The sequence below is a fragment of the Xenopus laevis genome, chromosome 7L (genome assembly GCF_017654675.1).
Source record: "Xenopus laevis strain J_2021 chromosome 7L, Xenopus_laevis_v10.1, whole genome shotgun sequence".
In the NCBI taxonomy this organism is placed as follows: domain Eukaryota; kingdom Metazoa; phylum Chordata; class Amphibia; order Anura; family Pipidae; genus Xenopus; species Xenopus laevis.
In genome coordinates, this window is record NC_054383.1 from 8,084,653 (window position 1) to 8,105,000 (window position 20,348).

The 20,348-nt window shown below is 42.0% G+C and overlaps 1 protein-coding gene across 6 annotated transcripts in view; it reads left to right on the forward strand.

Annotated features, from left to right (window-relative positions):
• The first annotated feature begins 7,254 nt into the window (after positions 1-7,254).
• sgms1.L (sphingomyelin synthase 1 L homeolog) overlaps positions 7,255-20,348 on the forward strand; it is a 107,565-nt gene continuing 94,471 nt past the window's right edge. For 4 of the 6 annotated variants that reach the window (XM_041570193.1, XM_041570195.1, XM_018225067.2 and 1 more), the window contains exons 1-2: positions 7,255-7,508; positions 16,274-16,370. The gene's annotated coding sequence lies outside the window, so the exon portion shown is untranslated. Of the gene's footprint in view, positions 7,509-12,109; positions 12,166-16,273; positions 16,371-20,348 lie in introns of all 6 variants that reach the window. The other 2 variants (XM_041570194.1, XM_018225068.2) reach the window with 2 other exon arrangements.

Below are 20,348 nucleotides of genomic sequence, written 5' to 3' on the forward strand. Positions count from 1 at the left end.
AATCAGCACATTTACAGCATTTCTCAAGGGGCAAAAGTACAAAAATGCATGTTCACCCCAGAAAACCATATATTTTTGGAAAGTACACATTCTGACGAATCTAATATGGGTATGCATGTCTTTCTACTCCAAAGTACCAAGCCGTAAAGCGCTCCTACATTTGCCAATTTTTATGACATTACCGAAAATCATCTCAATATTGCAACTCTGAAGCATCGTATCTTCCACATATCATTATATACCAAGATAAAACACACTAAATATGAAAGCCCAGGGTTCGCTGAACAGTTTGATGCCCAATATGCATAGGTACACCTAAGTATGTGGCGTATAGGGGCCCCAGAACGAAGACACCCCATATGAGTTATCAGTTCTGGAATTCCAAATACTGCAAAATCAGCACATTTACAGCATTTCTCAAGGGGCAAAAATACAAAAATGCATGTTCACCCCAGAAAACCATATATTTTTGGAAAGTACACATTCTGACGAATCTAATATGGGTATGCATGTCTTTCTACTCCAAAGTACCAAGCCGTAAAGCGTTCCTACATTTGGCAATTTTTATGACATTACCGAATATCATCTCGATATTGCAACTCTGAAGCATCGTATCTCCCACACATCATTATATACCAAGATAAAACACACTAAATATGAAAGCCCAGGGTTCGCTGAACAGTTTGATGCCCAATATGCATAGGTACACCTAAGTATGTAGCGTATAGGGGTCCCAGAACGAAGACAGTTCTGTAATTCCAAATACTGCAAAATCAGCACATTTACAGCATTTTATGAGGGGCAAAAGTACAAAAATGCATGTTCACCCCAGAAAACCATATACTTTTGGAAAGTACACATTCTGACGAATCTAAAATGGGTATGCATGTCTTTCTACTCCAAATTACCAAGCAGCAAAGCTTTCCTACATTTCGCAGTTTTTATGACATTTACAAAAATCTCCTCAATACTCCAACTCTAAAGCATTGTATCTCCTACATATCATTATATACCAAGATAAAACTCCCTAAACTTGAAAGTCTGGGTCCGCTGAACAGTATGATACCCAATATGCATAGGTACACCTAAGTATGTGGCATATAGGGGCCCCAGAAAGAAGACACCCCGTACGAGTTCTGTAATTCCAGATACTGCAAAATCAGCACATATACAGGATTTTGTGACAGGCAAAGGTACAAAAAATTACGTTCACCCCAGAAAACCATATATTTTTTGAAAGTACACATTCTACCGAATAAAAATTTGCTAAAACTGTCTTTCTACTCCAAACGTACATACTGCAAAGCAATGCTAAATGCAGTGGTTTTTATGATATTTCTGAAAATCGCCTAAAAATATTGCAGTTGGTCGCACTTATCCAACCCAATTTCTTACATACAAATGGAAAACACCCTAAATATTGACTTCAAGAGTCTACTGAACAGTTTGATGCCCAATATGCATAGATATACCAAAGCAGAGGGGCACATGCGGACCCCAAATGAAAACAGTGCATAAGAACTTTCTCGGCTGTCAATTCGCCTTCTGTGAACATAGCACACTGACTGCATATAATGTGCTGTAAGACCCCCTAACAGTACAAAAACCCCCCAAAACTATATATTTTTGGAAAGTACACATTCTGCCGAATAAAAATTTGCTAAAACTGTCTTTCTACTCCAAACGTACATACTGCAAAGCAACGTTAAAGGCAGCGGTTTTTATGATATTTCTGAAAATTGCCTAAAAATATTGCAGTTGGTTGCATTTATCTCACCCAATTTCTTACATACAATTAGAAAATACCATAAATATTGACGCCAAGGGTCTACTGAACAGTATGATGCCCAATATGCATAGATATACCAAAGCAGGTGGGCACGTGCGGACCCCAAATGAAAACAGTGCATAAGAATTTTCTCGGCTGTCAATTCGCCTTCTGTGAACATAGCACTCTGACTGCATATAATGTGCTGTAAGACCCCCATACAGTACAAAGACCCCCAAAACAATATATTTTTGGAAAGTACACATCCTGCCAGATAAAAATTTGCTAAAACTGTCTTTCTACTCCAAACGTACATACTGCAAAGCAACGCTAAAGGCAGCGGTTTTTATGATATTTCTGAAAATCGCCTATAAATATTGCAGTTGGTCGCACTTATCTCACCCAATTTCTTACATACAAATGGAAAACACCCTAAATATTGATGTCAAGGGTCTACTGAACAGTATGATGCCCAATATGCATAGATATACCAAAGCAGGTGGGCATGTGCGGACCCCAAATGAAAACAGTGCATAAGAATTTTCTCGGCTGTCAATTCGCCTTCTGTGAACATAGCACACTGACTGCATATAATGTGCTGTAAGACTCCCTAACAGTACAAAGACCCCCCAAAACCATATATTTTTGGAAAGTACACATTGTGCCGAATAAAAATTAGCTAAAACTGTCTTTCTACTCCAAACGTACATACTGCAAAGCAACGCTAAAGGCAGCAGTTTTTATGATATTTCTGAAAATCGCCTAAAAATATTGCAGTTGGTCGCATTTATCTCACCCAATTTCTTACATACAATTAGAAAACACCATAAATATTGACGCCAAGGGTCTACTGAACAGTATGATGCCCAATATGCATAGATATACCAAAGCAGGTGGGCACGTGCGGACCCCAAATGAAAACAGTGCATAAGAATTTTCTCGGCTGTCAATTCGCCTTCTGTGAACATAGCACACTGACTGCATATAATGTGCCGTAAGACCCCCTAACAGTACAAAGACCCCCCAAAACCATATATTTTTGGAAAGTACACATTCTGCCGAATAAAAATTTGCTAAAACTGTCTTTCTACTCCAAACGTACATACTGCAAAGCAACGCTAAAGGCAGCAGTTTTTATGATATTTCTGAAAATCGCCTAAAAATATTGCAGTTGGTCGCATTTATCTCACCCAATTTCTTACATACAATTAGAAAACACCATAAATATTGACGCCAAGGGTCTACTGAACAGTTTGATGCCCATTATGCATAGATATACCAAAGCAGGTGGGCACGTGCGGACCCCAAATGAAAATAGTGCATAAGAATTTTCTCGGCTGTCAATTCGCCTTCTGTGAACATAGCATACTGACTGCATATAATGTGCCGTAAGACCCCCTAACAGTACAAAGACCCCCCAAAACCATATATTTTTGGAAAGTACACATTCTGACGAACACAGAATTGCTAAAAATGTGTTTCTACCCCAAATGATCAAAGTGTAAGCGATGCTAAAAAATGACACAAGGAAAAACAATGCAAGCATAAAACTGCAATAGAAATCACAAAAAATCAAATACAATTAGGAAAATCAACGAAATAACAAAATGACAGCGTGGTTAGTGGTCAGAATGCTTGATCCAGTAGTCACGCTATGAAATCTAACGTTTTTTGGGGAAATAACAAGAGGGAAACTTGAAAATGAAGAGCTAAAAAAAAAAAAAGTACAAAAAACCCCTATAAGTGTGTGTTTGTGTATGCATGGATTTACAGCTCTAAAAAGTGTATACATTTGTGCATATGTGTATGTGAGTGTGTGAATAAGTGCCAAAGTGTGAAAAATCAAAAAAATCAGAAAAGTCAGAAAAGTAAAAAAAAAAAAAAAAACTACTTTTACTAATATGTGCATTGTGTACATGTAAATGCTTGTAAATGTACTAAATAAGTAAAAAAAAGGGGGCACTTACCGAATCTAGATGAAGGGGGTCCTTTTCAGAGCTGTAGGGTCCAGGATCGATGAGTCAGAGCAGCAGGAAGTGCGTGGGCGGCGCTGGAACACGTGAGGTCCGGGTCCTGCGACAAGGAAGCTGTTGCTGCGTCTGTGTCGCTCCTGGAGAAGGGTGTCGGCGAGGATCGGCGATCTGCTGCAGGTAAGCTCGTTGCCTAGGGGGTTGTGGCGCTGATCGCTCCTCTCTGCACGCTGTTTTTGCTGCGCGTGCAGAGGGAGCGCTGACTTAGTAAAGAACGTAGCTCCTACGTTCTTGGCACTTAAAGCCTTTTTTAAAAGAACGTAGGAGCTACGTTCTTGGCACTTAAAGGGTTAAGTGTTTTTTAATGTACCATAATAAAGTCTGTTTTTATTTTGTTATACAGGTTACAATTTTGATACAACTCGGTATGTTAAATACATGACATGCTAATTATAATTTGTTCAGTAGGGGCCGCTATTATACAGCCTATATAAAGAATTGGGACCTCATTGATGTGAAACTATGAAGAAAATGTAAGTTTGGTGATACCTTTTATTGGCTAACTGAATTAGTGAAAATTGCAAGCTTTCAGAGCACCCAGGAACCAAATAAGTAAAAAATGCAAGCATTCGGAGCACCCAGGAACGGAATAAGTAAAAATTGCAAGCTTAAAGTGATACTGACACTAAAAAACTATTTTTTAATATATGAATGTGCATTAAAAGTTACCTATAGGTCATGTTGATCATTTTTGCTGAGAGGTTTGTTTTTGTAAGTAATTGTTAGTTGAAGTTTCTAAACCTGACTGTTTTGCCAACCTGACTGTCCCTTCTCAGCCTGTCAGTTAGAGATTCTAATGCTAACGGACTCCTGCTGCACAAATATGGCAGCCCCCTCATTCAGGAACATGGGGCATCGGGCAGGTACTGTAAAAGCATTTTGCAAATACTTTGTCAAAGTTATAAGTAGCTTTCAAAGGCAATATTATGACAGATGTAAAAAAAGAGTTTAATTTCTGGTTTCAGTATCTCTTTAAGGAGCAACCGGGAACCAAATAAGTAAAAAGTGCAAGCTTTCAGAGCATACAGGAACGGAATAAGTAAAAATTGCAAGCTTAAAGGGGTTGTTCACCTTCAAACAACTAGTTGGTTTTTAGATAGATCACCAGAAATAACTTTTTCCAATTACTTTCTATTTTCTATGTGTCACGGTTTTTATAATATTGAAGTGTAAAGTGTAATTTCTCTCCTTCTGAAGCAGCTCTGGGAGGGGTGGGGGGTCGCCGATCCTGTAAACTGTTCTAAACTGATACATTTAGTTGATACATTTCTTATCTTTGTTCCTGCTGAGCAGAATCTCTGGGTTTCATTACAGGCAGCTGTTAGAATTGATACAATAGTTGCTAATACTCCAGAGATGCTGCTTAGAAATGGATCAACTAAATGTTGCAAAATTGTAACAGTTCAGAGTCTGCACCTGAATTACTGAGCTGTCAGACTCAAAAACCAGAGACAAGAACATTAAACTTTAAACTTAGATTTTGGAAAAAACTCAAAAAATAAATAATGGAAAGTAATTGAAAAAAGTATTTATTTCTGGGGAACAATCTAAAAACAACTGAATTTAAAAAAGTGTTTGGAAGGTGAACAGTGGCGTAACTAGATGTTGCTGGGCCCCACAGCAAATTAATTTTAAGGCCCCCCAACATATCCAGTGTTTGTCCTGTTTTACCAAGTTCAAATTGCGCATCAATGAGAGCCTCATGGGGCCCCCTGTACCTCCTGAGCCCCCCTGCAGCCACAGGGTCTGCTTCCTCTGTAGTTACGCCCCTGAAGGTGAACAACCCCTTTAAGGAGCAACCGGGAACCAAAAAAAAAATAAAAATTGCACGTTTTTGGAGCACACAGTAGTTGAATAACAATAATAGCAAGCTTAATAATAATAAAAATAGCAAGCTTAAAGGGGACCCGTCACCCCAAAAAAAAAAAATTCCAAATTCTATTTTATCACATTAGTCAAGCAAAATGAACTTAAAATTACACTAAAGTTCAAATTTGCAAGCTTTCGGAGCACCCAGGAACTGAATAAGTAAAATTTACATGCTTTCAGAGGAACCGGGAACAGAATAAGCAAAAATTGCAAACTTTCGGAGCACCCAGGAACCAAATAAGTAGAAATTGCAAGCTTTTGGAGCACCCAGGAACGGAAGAAGTAAAGATTGCAAGCTTAAGGAGCAACCGGGAACCAAATAAGTTAAAATTTGCAAGCTTTCAGAGCATACAGGAACGGAATAAGTAGAAATTGCAAGCTTTCGGAGCACCCAGGAACTGAATAAGTAAAATTTACATGCTTTCAGAGGAACCAGGAACAGAATAAGCAAAAATTGCAAACTTTTGGAGCACCCAGGGACCAAATAAGTAGACATTGCAAGCTTTCGGAGCACCCAGGAACGGAAGAAGTAAAGATTGCAAGCTTAAGGAGCAACCGGGAACCAAATACGTTAAAATTTGCAAACTTTCAGAGCATACAGGAACGGAATAAGTAGAAATTGCAAGCTTTCGGAACACACAGGAATGGAATAAGTAGGGGGGCCCTGACCACCAATGATTTATTTTAACTTATGGGGGGCCCTGACAACAATGTGGACTTTTTACTGTGTTATGGGCGGGTTCTGCAGTGAGAAAATTTTGACCCAAAAGAACTTCTGATGGCGGCCCTGAACCCAACAACCCCGAATAATAAAAACCCAACTGCAAAACATCTCAGAATATCACCACACTACAAGTTAAAAGGCGAACAACCCCTTTAATGGGGTGGTTTACCTTTAAGTTAGCTTTTACTAAGTTATAGAATGGCTAACTCTAAGCAACTTTTCAATTTGACTTCATTATTTATTTTTTACAGATTCATTATTTGCCTTCTTCTTCTGACTCTTTCCAGCTTTCAACTAGGGGCTCACTGATCCCATCTTAATAACAAATGCTCTGTAAGGCTACAAATGTATTGTTATTGTTACTTTTTATTACTCCTCTTTCTATTCAGGCCTCTCCTATTCATATTCCAGTCTCTTATTCAAATCAGTGCGTGGTTGCTAGGGGAATTTGGACCTTAGCAACCAAATGGCTGAAATTGCAAACTGGAGAGCTGCTGAATAAAAAGCTCAATAAGTCAAAAACCACAAATAATAAAAAATGAAAACCACTTGCAAATGGTCTCAGAATATCCCTCTCTACAGCACACTAACAGTTAATTTAAAGGTGAACAACCCCTTCAAGATGTAATGAAAGTATAAAGTGTTTTCTGACTTGTCACTGACATAATGCTCGTTGGAATAAAGAAAGGAAAAGTATTCACTTGGGCCAAACTCTGAGAACTCTGAGCAGAACATATAAATGATTCGTGTGGAAAGTCATACCGGTTTTTGTTCTCTAACAGAAGCGGAAAAGCCGATTTCGAGGTAAAGTCCCGCCACTTCAATATCACCTTCCAAACTGAGTTTACTTCGGCTCGCCACGCCCACAGGGCGGCTACGTGTTGCGTCACTGCGCGTTACGTGTAGTGGTGACGCCAGTCCCGCCTGCTGAGGTTTGTGGCGTTCGGATTTTTCTTTGAAGACAGGAGGCTGCAGGTAACAGTTGTGCGGGAGCTGTAAGTAGCGGGAGTGTTGGGCTGTGTGGAAGTCGTGTGAGGGAACGAGCGTGCAGAAGCTCTAGCCACCGCCATCCATCCCGAAGTCTGCAGCTCACTCACAGCAGGGGCCCCTAATACAAGTAAGTGCAGCACAACCAGCACCCCAAACCCACCGAGTCTTCCTGTCTCCCCCTCACCCATGTCAGCCCTCATTTGCCTTTGTGTTGTCAGTGACTGTGTGTTATTAGTGTTACCACTGTCACTGTGTGAGCGTTGCTGTTACTTCAACATGCAATTGCTATAGAAGAACTGTCATTCTGGATGTTTGCTCTGTTGCCACTGTCGGTTCTGACTCCTGAAACAATGTAGCAGGCCCCAGCTGATTAACAGACCTTTCCCCAGCCCACAGAGTGTAAGGGCAGAGACACACCTGGAGATTCGGGGAGATTTAGTCGCCCTCCGACAAATTACCTCTTTTTCGGGCGACTAATCTCCCTGAACTGCCTGCGATTTAGATTCTAGCTGGCGGGACGGCACTCAGAGCGCTTCTTTTTCCAAAGTCTCCCTAAGTTGCTGCACAAGGAAACTTCGGGCGACTTCCGAGTGGCATCCCGCCGGCGATTTACATTCTAGCCGACGGGAGGCAGTTCAGGGATATTAGTCGCCCGATGAAAAGATTTGTCGCCGGGCGACTATACTCCCCGAATCTGAGCGTGTGCCGTGAACCTCACAAGGAAACTTTGTGCGAATTTGGAAAAAGAAGCACTCCGAGTGCCATCCCGCTGGTGATTTACATTCTAGCCAGCGGGAGGCAGATTGGGGGGGAATAGTCGCCCGAAGAAGAGTAGATTTGTCGCCAGGCGACTATACCCCCCGATCTGAACGTGTGCCCAGACCCTCACGAGGAAACTTCAGGAAACAAATTTGCTTCCAAAAGGATTAATTATATCTTAGTTGGGATCAATTACAAGCTACTGTTTTATTATTACACCTAAGGAAATTTTTAAAATTTTGAATTATTTGATTAAAATAAAGTCTACGGAGATGGCCTTTCTGTAATTTGGATCTTTCTGGATAACGGGTTTCCTGATACCAGATCCCATACCTGTATATAAATGAATGCTACACTGGGGGGGGGGGAATTGGTGGCAGATCAATATTAGACTTATGCAGGTGGTCACCTATGGGACTAAGAAGCCCAGTGTCAGGGAAAAGGAGGCGGAGCTTGGTTGAGGTGGAACTGGGTTGGAGAAGGGCTGTGAAAAGTAGGCGGAGCTTTGTTGAGGTGTAACTGGGTTGGAGAAGGCTGTGAAAAGGATCCAGAGCTTCGTTTGGGTGTAACTTGGTTGGAGAAGGGCTGTGAAAAGGAGGTGGAGCTTGGATGGGGTAGAGCTGGGTTGGAGAAGGGCTGTGAAAAGGAGGTGGGGCTTGGTTGGAGTGTAACTGGGTTTGAGAAGGGCTGTGAAAAGGAGGCGGCGCTTGGATGGGGTAGAACTGGGTTGGAGAAGGGCTGTGAAAAGAAGGCGGAGCTTGGTTGGGGAAGGGCTGTGGAGTATTTGGAGAGGGTTTAGGTACCATCCAAGGCCCCTCCAGCCATTAATTGATCCCTGTGGTGATGCAGCAGAGGTAGAACTAACAGGTGGGGATGGTCCTTGGCCTGAACCAACCCAAGTACTGTAGTAAATAGTCAGCCTGGCCTGCTGGTGTTTCAGACTAGTATCCAGTAAGGGATATATCTCACCGGCACATATACAAGGCTGCTTACTGCTGCGTATCACTTCCCATTGATGTGCATGGGTAATCATGGAGGGTACCACGTAATATCTGTGTGTACCCAGGATGCATGCACATGCCCGTAGGAAACTATCCGTATTACCCGCATGTGATATCTCTTTTCTTACCCCCCCTCCTCCATAGGCAGAATTGTGTCCGAATCCTGGGCACATGCCTTCTCTTTAGAAACCTGTTACAGAGGTATTCTTTTGTATTTAGAAAGCGCTGTTACCAGAGCAATCTCTTGGGGTGAATCCTGGCTCTGCTGTGCCTGTTCTTGGCAGCCGTTCAGAAGGAACGGGAGGAGAGATTTAGGTATAGTATAGAGCCGCGTACTGCACAGAATTCAGCACGTAGTTACCAGACCCGTGGCCTCCAGCTGTGTGCTGCCTGTGCTTCCTGGGGAGAAAATGAAAATCGCTGGAAATTGCTTTTTATACATTCAGCACTTCTTACTTCTTTATGTTTACACTTGCCTCTCCATGTGGGCACTGATGCTGGGCAATAGAGTCCTGCAGCGGGTTACCCGCAAAAACGGGTAACCCTGCGGGTAGAAGTTCTGGGTTTCAGGTATAGATGCGAGTTTGCGGGCCGCGGGTCATCTCAATAGCAATTTTTACTCCTTTTTTCTGATCACACATACTTCCGATTTTGTCACTTCTGGTTTACAATGACAGCACTTCCTGGTTTACGCCTTTTTTTCTGACCACGCCTACTTCCGATGATGTCACTTCCGGTTTACAATGACAGCACTTCCTGATTCTTGTCAGCAGGTCAGGGTTGCGGGCCGGATTGCGGGTAAGAATGCGGATTGCAGGTTGCGGGTACGGGTTCCAAAAAATGGACCCTAGCGGGACTTTACTGGGCAATACATGCAGATGCTGAATAATAACAAAGATGTGCCTAAAGCCCACCCTCACACATGTCAATCGCTCGACTGTAATGGAAATATTGCCAGATGTTACCTTGGCCAGAGATGTTGTATAATAGCCTGAACCTGTAGATACGTGTGCATAAAAAAAAGCATCTTTTAGGGCATGGCCCAATGGGGCCAGCGATCGGATCATATGGAGGAGCCTTCAGCCAAGAGCTGCATTAATGTGCTTGACACTGGATTAATGTGCTTGACAATAAAATGAAACCCAATAAATATGGGTTAGACCTGTGCGCTCCATACACCGGCAAATAACCCGCTAAGTCTTCAATATCACCCATAGCAATTTTACTTTAGGACAACGGGGTTAATATCTACACTCATGTTACAGTAATGCGATTACAGTTAATTTCTTTTCCGGGAAAGAGAGATTTACTTACCAGTATAGAGGAGCATTGTACTGCTCGCTGTAAATCGAACCACGAGGACCAAATAAGGCTTCATATTTTCTTAGAGCTTTGGTTCTGGGGAACGGCAGCGGGATCCTTGGTATAAACTGTAAATGGCTGAAAGGTTCCCAAATAAACTCTGAGGACAATAATTACCAAAGGTTTTGTCTGTGCAGCCTTGCTGGGTCTCCATGGGGCTGCATAGCTCCACATCACAGACTGCATAATGGCTGATTACAGTCCTTATAGGCAGACAGGCTTCTTATTCCCAGGAGCCCCAGCCAAGATCATGTTCTAAAAACAGGGGCAACAAGCGTGGCAGTTTGGTTAGGGGCTACATTGTGTGGCCACCACCTGATTCAACAGATACTATTTATTCCATTCCACTCCATTCCTTAACTCCCTTGCCCTGAGATGCATGATATAACAGACATTAATCCCATTGTATGTCCATATAGTACAGTCCCAAGGTCCTTATCTGTCTTCTTCTTGTATCCCTTAAACAAAAAGCCAGTGCCAAAGGCACAGAAACAGATAAATGATATATAGGGTAATATTGCTTTAAATTCGGCACCACTTTTTGTGCTCAAAGGATTGGGTTAGCTCCACCACACGTCCATTCCTTCAAATCTCACCACCACCATAGGCAATGTAAAAAGAAGCTCCTTAACTCTCCTTTATAAGCTTTTTTAGATGGATACTCACAAACAGAGTTTTGTTATGCAAGGTGAAAAAAAAAAGCTTATATAAGAAGAGTTAAAGGGGTGGTTCGCCTTTAAGTCAATTTCTAGTATGTTATAGAATGGTCAAATCGAAGTAAGTCTTCATCATATATTTTTTATCGCTTTTGAATTATTTGCCTTCTTCTGACTCTTTCCAACTTTCAGATGGGGGTCGCTGACCCCATCTAAAAACAAATACTCTGTAAGGCTACAAATTAATTTCTACTTTTTATTACTCCTCTTTCTACTAAGGCCCTCTGCTATTCATATTCCAGTCCCTTATTTAAATCAATGCATGTTTGCTAAAGTAATTTGGACCCTAGCAACCAATTACAAACTTGGAATCTGCTAAAAAAAAAAAAAAGCTAAATAACTCAAAAGCCACAAATCATAAAACTTGAAAACCAATTGCAAGTGCCACTGTCTATATCATACTTAAAGCTAACGCAAAGGTGAACATCCCCTTTAAGGAGCTTCTTTTTATATTGCCTATGGTTGTGGGTTGGAAGGGATTGACACATTTGTGGTGGAGTTAACCAAATCCTTTGAGCACAAAAAGTGGTGCCATATTTAAAGCAATATTACCCTATATATCTTTTTGTCTGTTCCCAAGCCTTTGTCGATGGTTTTTGTTTTAGATACTATTAATCCCATTGTGTATTATACCAGCAATATACATGAGACTGGGAAAAGCTTTAATTATATTTTGTGGCTGTTGATAGATCATATGAAGCATGACATGAAGTTTCTCAATCCTTTGAGCACTTCCCTCACCTGTGGCCTGAAGAAGGCCAATTTCCTCACCGCAGGGCTCTCTACCTCGATACATATTTATAAATCGAAATGTATATATTTGCTGGTATCCCGCTCGCCTGCCGAAATCATCTCGTTCATCTCGTTTCCTTTTGATTGTACCTTTTCAGGGAACTCATTACAATACACAGACTGACGTGAAAATTTCCATTAGATCTCCGGCGAGGTATGGCTTGGATGAATATTTATGAAAGGGGTGATACGCACTGGCTTTGTTTGCTCGGCTTTACCTTTATGCATGTCTGCCATTAACCAACAGACAGGACATGAAAGACGCTGAGCAGAAGTTGGCAAAGTCATTTCTGTAATTGGATTAAAAATACACCGGATATTGCAACATGCCCTACATCTGATGGGCACAGAGTAACAAAATCAAATGTTCTTTGCTTTGCAGCTAATCTTCTCATCAATGTTTTAGCAACCAAAATAATTCAGCTGCACTCTCTTGGGGCCTTGTAGAAAAATGTATTTTTATATATATAGAGATATAGAGATAGAGATATAGAGATAGATATATATATATATATATATATATATATATATATATATATATATATATATATATATATATATATATATATATATATATATATACACACATGTACACATATATATATACATACATACATACGCTTGGTTTTTTTTTTAATGTTGCTATTCCTTTAAGGGCATATGGAGACACACTCACTGGTGATGACTATGAAGATTTTCATTCATCCAGTTATTCAGCAAGTCCAATTGTTTTAGAATTACTATTAGATGACTCACTGGTGATATTGTTTTTATCAACCAAACAGAACTTTGTTTTTGCACATGTAGGTGAGTGCTCAACTCTGATTGGTTGCTTTGGTGCAATGTCACCAATAAATACACCCCTTACTGTTCACTGATAGTATGAGTTTCACCTTGCACTGCTGACTGGTGGACGTAATTCATTTCAGCATTCAAACTGCTTCCCTCCTGCCATTTCTAGAAATTCCTGCAACCCAAGACCCTAGTCGGTCACTTACATGGGTAGAGGAAGCTGTTGTGTATGGCCAAGCTTGGAGGGATTCAGGGTGGTTAGATAGTCTCTGCTTCTACTGGGGATGCACCACAAAGAGGTTTGGGCAACGTAACATTTATAAAATTTATAAAATGTAAGATTTTGTAAGAACACAAAAATAAGAATTATTAGTAGGCATGATTCTTGTGAACAATTTTCATGCCAGGTCCTTATAGGATTGGAACAGATCCTGGACCCTGTACATCAAAGAATGCAAGCTCTGTGGTAGAGTCCTGCAGCGGGTCGGGAACCCTCGGGTTACCCGCAAAAACCTGTGGTACCCTGCGAGTAGAAGTTCCGGGTGCGGGTATAGACGCGGGTTTACGGCTCTCGGGTCGGGCCGCGGGTCTTCTCAAAAGCAATTTTTACTCCTTTTTCTGATCACATTTACTTCCGATGGTGTCACTTCCGGGTTTACAATGATAGCACTTGCTGTTTTACTCCTTTTTTTTCTGACCATGCCTACTTCCGTTGATGTCACTTCCGGTTTACAATGACAGCACTTCCTGATTCTTGATAGTCAGCGGGTCCGGGTTGTGGATAAGGTACTTGCGGTCGGGTAGCGGGACCAAAGGGGGTAAGAATGCGGGTACGGGTTGGATACGAGTTCCAAAAAATAGACCCGTGCAGGACTCTACTCTGTAGGGCACTCGCTGTACCTGAATCATTTGCATTTGCATGTATAGACTTACATATAATAATCTGGGCTTTTTAAGAACTAGTATAATAATAAAACTGCTTCATTGGAAATGATGGTGGGTATAATTATATGTTTATTTGAAAAACATAACGGCATTACTTCAGGCTCGTTGATTGGCTTTCAGTTAAGTACACAGTGTGTTATGGAACCAAGATGTAATATGGCCTGGGCTGGCATCGACACAAAAACCTCTGATTAGACGCAAGTCCCCTGGTATGTTTTCATTGCATTAAAAGCTTAAGAGCCCCGTGTAAGGGAGTAGAGAAGGCCTTGCCGCGGATATTGATGTGTTTTTCCAAAGAAAATTAACAACAGTGATTGGGTTGCAGTGAAGTCTGCAGGCAGCGACAGGAGAAAGTCACAAAATAAAGGCTTTGGTAATTGGGGAATTAATCATGTTTTGAAAGGATTCTGCCTGGAAAGGTGAGATTCTTGTTTTATTTTACTCTGACCCCCCCCCCTCTTAATTTATTTCCATTAGATTTTTCTAGTGAGTCATGTTTCTTGTTAAATAAAGTAGAGACGGCTGTGAAAGTGTTGAATTTGGCTTGCTGAGTGCTGAGACCTAAGCGCTGGCATCTCTGTGTTGGTAAATTAATCTGCTGTAAGGGCACTAAAGCTTTTCGTATACAGGCAGATGTTGGGCAGTTGAAGTAACTATATGAAGTCCCTATATTTAGCTTTTGAACCAGGAGGGAAATCTGGACCACCTTGGGTAAAAAACACCTTGCATGATCAAATTGTTGGCCTGAGGTTGGGTGCAGAGTCGGGCCAACCCGGCCAGTCGCCCTAGGCAACCTGGCGGGCCACGGCGCCGGCTCTGTGCGCGATTGACTGCGCATGCGCAAAATTTTTTGCCTGCGCAAAATTTTGCTCCAGCGCGCATGCACAAAATGTGTTCGCATGCGCAGAAGCGCAAGCCACCAGTGGCAGTCGGTGAGAGACGGGACCAGACACGGGGTAGGCGACAGAGCAGGTACGTGCCTGGCGCCCCCTCAGCTTTGCGCCCTAGGCATGTGCCTACTCTGCCTACCCCTAGTTCCGGCCCTGGTTGGGTGGCAGAATCAAATCTGCCATCTAAGACCAGGACCCACAACATAGAGTCCAACCAATTTCTAAGACCCGAACTGCAACCCACATATTTACCCACTTTGATCCGCTACCCGACCCGCAGCTGCCTTATCCGCAACCCGCCGACCACCATCAAACAGGAAGTGATGCTGCTGCAAACCGAAAGTGGGCGGGACAGAAACAAGTTTTGTGAAACTTTTAAAGGAGTAAAATATAGACAATATTACATAAGATAAGAAATTTAGATGAGACCTGCAACCCGACCCGTGGGTATACCCGTACCTGAAAATCCTCCCCACATTCCACAGGGTGCCCGCTGATCAAGACACAGGGGAAACAAAAACCTTATACCACAGCATGTTACAGAGATGATACATTAGTCCCTGCCATTTCGGAGTTTACAGTACTCTCCGGTCCACGTTTACAGCATCGCGTGTCGTATGATTGCCAACTGCCATGTTATTTGCACGTCTGCTTCCAGCCCTGCTGGAATTACATTTGTAATTTGTCTGGTTTAGTGAGAACCTCAACCCGCACCTGACCCAGACCCGCCTTTCCCTCTTCGTTTTTAGACCTGCGCCGACCTAGTTGTTTATAATCCTGCTCTTCTGATTCTGCCTCCTGAAACAATGTAGCAGAAGCCGGCAGATTAAAGTGGACCTGTCACTCTGACATAAAAAGCTGTATAATAAAAGTCCTTTTTAAATTAAACGTGAAATCCAAATTCTTTTTTTTTTTTTTTTTTTTTTTTTTTTTAAATTAAAGCATTCATAGCTGTTATAAACTCATTTAAATATCTCAGCTGTCAATCAAATATTGCCTGCTCCTCCTCTATGCCTTAGGAATAGAGGTGGAGCAAGCAATTACTTTCACTTTCCATTCAGCACATCCTAGATGTCTCTGCTCTCCCCACATTCCCCTGTTCTCTTAACCATTTCATTGTGTAGCCAGGGCATGTCGATGGACATCCGGTCCCCCATTTGGGTGCACAAACAAGATTCTGAAATGATGCAAAGCTTGTCTTAATAAGTGTCCACAAAATGGCGCCTGCCTGATTGCTATACTTATGACTTCCCTGACTGATGGAAACAAGATTCAAATAATTTATACAGTTCATTAAAGTTCATTTTGCTTGACTAACATGATAAAATAGGATTTGGAATAATTTTTTTTAGATGACTGGGCCCCTTTAACAGACCCGGAGGAGAACAGAATGCTGCTACCACCAGTCATAAGGGATAACCAAACACTGCTTTCAATTGCGGTTACATGTCACATCTTCGAAATCGCTGAAAATGTGTATTTAATGTGTCATGGACAGTTGCTTCAGTTGCTTAGCATGATATTCTACTTTTGAGTACAGATTCCTGTGATGTTGGTGGTGATTTTGATGGCATTTGAGTCTTTTCCGCATCGTTTGCTGCTGTACTTATGCACACTTTTGGTTTGATCCTGCAGGATGTAGCAGCTCTAACCAAACGCCCCCGTGACTTTCACAAGATACTTCAGGGCAGTTGATCTCCGCAGGGAAGAAGCAGAAGTCGTAGTTTGGGAGGTGAGACTATCTGTTTAGTTTCAGTTGGTCGTTCTTTTTTTCTCTCCCATTATCACTTAATATTTGAACAACCTGTGTTTATACCCATTTTACATGCAATGTTGTTTTGCACATCTGGCTATGTAGCTGCCTGTTATGCAGTGCTGCTATAATTGCTTTTTGGTGAACCACAGATCATTTCCTCTATGAAGGTGCGAGCATCAGACAATGACTAAACCCTGCTAACATCATCACCCACAATATATACACACACACACACGAAATGTATTTTATTTGTTGTCTAATGTTTCCGTTGGTTATATATTGAATAAAGTAGCCCCTCTTGTAAAATATAATGATATTATAAGTTACCCAGAAGTTTCATGACCACATAAAAACACAAGGTCGAAGGTCGAGTGTTTTTATACATTTCATGGAACTCCGAGGTAACTAATATCCTCATATTTTTGCAACTGGGGGTACTTTATTTATTATAATACACAACGTTTCAGTGATTCATGTGACAGAAATGACCTCAGAACTCACTGTTTATAAGGATATAATTTACAAGAAATTCATGGCTTTTGTGTATTATAGGGATATATAATACACTAAGACAAACAAGCATGTGGTCTAACATGAAGATGTGAAGCGTGATAATACACAAGTGATGCACAGAGTTCCCTGTATAACTCAGCCTGCAGCCTTGTGCCTTTATATGGTCACAGAACAACCCCTCAGTGACTTCTAATATCCTTATCATTTACAGTAGGGGCTACATTATCCCTTATAATACATGAGTGATACTCAGAGTTCCCTGTATAACTCAGCCTGCAGCCTTGTGCCTTTATATGGTCACAGAACAACCCCTCAGTGACTTCTGATATCCTTATCATTTACAGTAGGGGGTATATTATCCCTTATAATACATGAGTGATACTCCGAGTTCCCTGTATAACTCAGCCTGCAGCCTTGTGTCTTTATATGGTCACAGAACCCCTTGTGACTTTTAATATCCTTATTTACAGTAGGGGTACATTTACATTTCTTTGTACAGTTCATGCTACCTTTGAACAGGTGAATTTCTCAGACAAGCTGGCAACAGAGGCTCTTCAAAAGAGATGAAAGAAGTCTTTGCATTTCTGAGTATGTTGCAATGAGAATACACAATCCTGTACTTCACAAAGGCAAGCGGTTGCATTTGGAGATTGTCTGAAAGGCATATAGGGGTCATGCTTAGTATTGCTGGACAGTACTAAGAGAATAATTTCAGAGACTGGCTGATAGCCGCACACTGCACTTACACATCACTACAGACTGCGTTTCTTGCAGAGAGGCTTTGTGTTTCAAATTTATATCAATCAGGACCTGGTGGCACTTTATCAGCATCCCCATGGGGAGCCCCAAGTTGGCTGCCAGACTGGACTCTAAGATCTCTGTGTGAGATTAATGTGCTCTGACTTGGGCCACTGTGAAAGGAAACGTCCCTTCTCAGCAGCTCCGTATCTCAGATATATAGGTGCCAGAAATATAAACATAATACATTTGCTAGTTACTGTAACCTCTTGCACAGTGGAAGCATAAATAACAGTGAAAATCCCAAGTGTAAAATTAGTGCTAGTGAGTCTCAGGTGCAGTATGGGTGCTACTGAGTCGCAGGTGCAGTATGGGTGCTAGTGAGTCGCAGGTGCAGTATGGGTGCTAGTGAGTCGCAGGTGCAGTATGGGTGCTAGTGAGTCGCAGGTGCAGTATGGGTGCTAGTGAGTCCCAGGTGCAGTATGGGTGCTAGTGAGTCCCAGGTGCGGTATGGGTGCTATTGAGTACCAAGTATGAACTGGATGCTAGTAAGTCCTGGGTACAGTATTAGTGCTAGAGAGTCTCAGGTGCGGTAGGTGTGCTAGCGAGTCCCATGTGCGGTAGGTGTGCTAGCGAGTCCCAGGGAATGTGTGGGTGCTAGCTAGTCCCAGGGAAATGTGTGGGTGCTAGCGAGTCCCAGGGAAATGTGTGGGTGCTAGCGAGTCCCAGGGAAATGTGTGGGTGCTAGCGAGTCCCAGGGAAATGTGTGGGTGCTAGCGAGTCCCAGGGAAATGTGTGGGTGCTAGCGAGTCCCAGGGCCGGGGTGGGTGCTAGCGAGTCCCAGGGCCGGGGTGGGTGCTAGCGAGTCCCAGGGCCGGTGTGGGTGCTAGCGAGTCCCAGGGCCGGGGTGGGTGCTAGCGAGACCCAGGGACGGGGTGGGTGCTAGCAAGTGGGCAGAATATGTGTTTGTGACTCCCAGGTATGAAATGAGTGCTATTAAGTACAAAGTATTAAACAAATACTTGTGCGTTCCGAGTTATAAGCATTTATGCAACCCAAGTATCAAACGAACATTTGAGAGTCCCAAGTATGAAACCAGAAAAAGGGAAATGATTTATTATTTTTTTAAATTAGAATTATTAAAATCGGAGATTGCCTCCAGAGCTTTCTGGGTAATGGGTTCCCCAATAAGAGATATGACATGCCTGTAGTGCCTTTGAGCAGCTTCACAATGAATCTTTCACGTTACACTGTGTAGTTCAGCATTTGCATCATCACACAAATTTCATTTACCGCTTTGCATTGTAAATACATGTGCAATACGTTCAGATTCCCTGAGGTCGGAAACAGGGGCCCCAGGGATCTCTAATGAATACTTACGCAATGCTCAAGCAAGGGTATAATGTGTCTGAAAGAAACATAGAGTCAACAGTGAGAATATGTTTGTTATTATTTGTTCTGTTGCACAAATATGAATTTAGAAAGATATATTTTGTATAAGGTTAATGGCTGGTACCAAAATAAAAGCTCACTTTATTATTGCCACTGGGACAGAATACTCTGTTATACAGATAGCTAGAATCTCAGCCATAAAGCATGGCAGGACTGCTGCTTACAATGGGGATCAGAAAGGATCTGTGCAGCCTCTGGGACAGAATGCTCTGTTATACAGATAGCTAGAATCTCAGCTGCCATAAAGCAGGACAGGACTGCTGCTTACAATGGGGATCAGATAGGATCTGTGCAGCCACTGGGACAGAATGTTCTGTTATACAGATAGCTAGAATCTCAGCTGCCATAAAGCAGGACAGGACTGCTGCTTACAATGGGGATCAGATCGGATCTGTGCAGCCACTGGGACAGAATGCTCTATTATACAGATAGCTAGAATCTCAGCTGCCATAAAGCAGGGCAGGACTGCTGCTTACAATGGGGATCAGATAGGATCTGTGCAGCCACTGGAACAGAATGTTCTGTTATACAGATAGCTAGAATCTCAGCTGCCATAAAGCAGGACAGGACTGTTGCTTACAATGGGGATCAGATAGGATCTGTGCAGCCACTGGAACAGAATGTTCTGTTATACAGATAGCTAAAATCTCAGCTGCCATAAAGCAGGGCAGGACTGCTGCTTACAATGGGGATCAGATAGGATCTGTGCAGCCACTGGGACAGAATGTTCTGTTATACAGATAGCTAGAATCTCAGCTGCCATAAAGCAGGGCAGGACTGCTGCTTACAATGGGGATAAGATAGGATCTGTGCAGCCACTGGGACAGAATGCTCTGTTCTATAGATAGCTAGAATCTCAGCCGTAAAGCAGGGTAGGACTGCTGCAGATAGTATCTGTGCCACTGGGATCGAATGCAGTTTTGTGGTGCTTTAACATAGAAAACTGTCACTTGTATCTTCTCTAGATGTTTTTAAACTATAACTTTTTTTTTTTATAAGAGCAAAATGCTGAGATTTGTAGAACTGTTGCCAGTTGTCTGAATCAAACCGTATCAAAGAAAAGTAATTTCCATCTCTATGTATGTTTTTTTTTTTTTTGGGCCCAAATAAACTTGCCGGACATGTTCCATTAATTTCCCATTAATAGAACCAATATCACGAAATGAGCCGGGATTGTAATTATGTGACTAATGAGAATTAGCCGATACCCGTCTCCTTGTGCCTCTCCCAGGCAATGTTTCCTTTTATAGA